Source organism: Polyodon spathula, unplaced genomic scaffold (genome assembly GCF_017654505.1).
Source record: "Polyodon spathula isolate WHYD16114869_AA unplaced genomic scaffold, ASM1765450v1 scaffolds_1767, whole genome shotgun sequence".
Lineage (NCBI taxonomy): Eukaryota > Metazoa > Chordata > Actinopteri > Acipenseriformes > Polyodontidae > Polyodon > Polyodon spathula.
This window is the reverse complement of record NW_024473242.1, coordinates 32,073-34,667: the sequence shown is the minus strand read 5'-3', so window position 1 is coordinate 34,667 and position 2,595 is coordinate 32,073. Positions and strand designations below refer to the sequence as shown.

The 2,595-nt window shown below is 40.4% G+C and overlaps 1 long non-coding RNA gene across 1 annotated transcript; it reads left to right on the top strand.

Moving 5' to 3' along the window:
• Positions 1 to 635: 635 nt before the first annotated feature.
• Positions 636 to 2,331, top strand: LOC121310164. Its single transcript, XR_005948742.1, has 3 exons — positions 636 to 1,599; positions 1,699 to 1,719; positions 2,276 to 2,331. It is a non-coding gene; the product is annotated as an uncharacterized LOC121310164 (long non-coding RNA).
• Positions 2,332 to 2,595: the final 264 nt, after the last annotated feature.

Below are 2,595 nucleotides of genomic sequence, written 5' to 3'. Positions count from 1 at the left end.
TCATTTTTGCACCCCAGCGGGATTCCCTTAATCGGGGACACCAGTTTACCAAAACGAGCTAAATTATTTTCTAATTGCTCATTTTTTAAAAACGGAGGCACATTAGAAATAATAACTTTCGTTACCGGGGTTACTAGAGGGGAAACCTGAACAAATTCACCTTTCACTGTAAATCCTTCCTCTACCAGCTTGTGTACCAGAGACACCTCCACTAAAAATATTACTAGCGCTTTATTCATTCTTGACGCTGATATAATATTCTCAAACCCCACCACCTCTCCTACTGCCAGCAGGCACTCCTCCACCGAAACCCCGGGGTCAGGCAGGCAACGGACCCCATAATGGGATCTCCAAACACCCTACAAACAAACAAACAAACACACACACACCACTAACCTACGAACAAACAAACACACAAAAAGAACAACTAAGTAACTATCAAACAAACAAGCAAACAAACAAACAAACAAAATAAATAAATAGATAGATAGATAAATAGATAGATAAATAATAAATAAATAAAGTTTTAAATTTCCCGGTCCTACCGCACCGGAGAGAGAGAGAGAGAGAGAGAGAGAGAGAGAGAGAGAGAGAGAGAGAGAGAGTTTGTGTTTAGAAACAAGTGTTTAAAACAAAGTAAACAACGTGACCTGGAGAGTGGGGTTCGTTTACAAAAGGACATCAGACCAGGAATAAACGGAATACAGTGGTGGATACCAGCGAAACAAACTATGGACACGGAGAAACAACTACGGGGCAGCAAGGTAGTTGAAACAAACCTTTACTATCCTAAACAGGAGTGGGGTTTTGGATTTTTAAGAGAGATCTGTGCCCTATGTTTTCAAGCTGGAGCTGTGAGTGAAAACGACAACCAAAGACTGTTTGTTTTATTCCTGCGATAACACGAGTGTGTTGGCATTATTTTGGAAAGCGCGTTCATTTGAACTTCGAGTGTATAGTTCAAAGATAAACCGTTTGTAAAACAACGCTGGCACCAGAGACTGTATACTTTCATAACAAGCAGTGCTTTGTGAAATTCGTGCTGGGTTTAAGGACTGTGTATTATTAAAAAGGATCACTAGGACACATGGAGACGAAAAAATCCCTGCAATATATAACTGTATTAAAACCACAAGTATTGGACTGCTTCATAGAGAGTCAACACAGTTAATTTCAAGACCTTTATTTTTAGTTGTTGGCTGGAATGAATACGTGGTATTTTGAGTTGGCTCTGTTTGGCAAAACCAGACTTGTTCTTTTCTTCACTTTTACTTTATAAACGCTGGGATTACGTCATCCTCCTTACCAGGACTGACCTGCTGGGGGCGCCCTTGGTTGTCGGTGAAAACTGAAAGCAGAACGGAGGTTTGTGTGCAGCCCTAAGCACGGATTATACAATTGCAACGATTAAACAAAGGAAACGTACCTGGAAGTCCTCCCGGTGGCAAGTAGTGGAATTGCAGGCTATCAAAATCAAGTGATATTCTCAGAGGAACAGAAAACATTGCAGTAAATGTGACACGAACATGACTATGAAGTGAACTATTAAATCAAATAACCACTGTTTGTTTTTCTTCCTCTTTAGAACAGCTTTCTGTTGTAAGTATTTTTTTCATTATGGTGCATTAATATGTAGAAATGAATTGTATACATTTTTTTAGAATTGTATCTAAAGGTGTATGTTTATTTCATTTACAGATTATAGCATCTGTGCTCGTGGTAAGTGTGAATCTGATATTTTAAGAGGATTGGGGTTTAGAATGCATAGCTGACCAAAAGCCTCAAATGTCTAACACAAGTAAGGAGTCTGTGTGCTACAAGACTGCTAGAATGTGACTGTACGCTATTATTATTTATTTCTTAGCAGACGCCCTTATCCAGGGCAACTTACAATCGTAAGCAATACAAAACACATGTACTGTGCGCTTCACAAGAAATGAATACATGTTAACAACGGGGCCTCCTGCAGCTGATGCTGACAATATGGAATGGGGTATGATTATATAACAGTATGAATTAGCTGCTCTTAATAAGAAATGACATCTTTATTTAATACATACTCACACAGTGAGGTGTTCTGTACCCTGTGGGAGAGGATATAAAGAAGGAGCCCTGGCTTTGGATTTTGCCAATAATAGAAATGTACAAATAGAGACACAATCCTTTGAAATCTATAGCTCTCTAATACACTACTGAGGCCCCATTCTTGTACAAAGCAGCCACTGTAGTGACTTCAAATGGACTGAGCTCAATATATAACTTTTATCTTTCACAGTAAGGTACAGATGCTACTATGGTAAGTAAATGGATTCTACTTTATTTTATCCAGCAGTCACTGGGATTTATTATTTTCAATCAGGGCACAAATTGTTTATCAGTGTAACTCTGCGAGGCTTCAATGGCACAGTGGGTGGTGCTGGGCTGCAGTGTGGTGTAGTGGGTTTGACTAGCTCAGTGGGTGGTGCTGGGCTGCAGTGTGGTGTAGTGGGTTTGACTAGCTCAGTGGGTGGTGCTGGGCTGCAGTGTGGTGTAGTGGGTTTGACTAGCTCAGTGGGTGGTGCTGGGCTGCAGTGTGGTGTAGTGGGTTTGACTAGC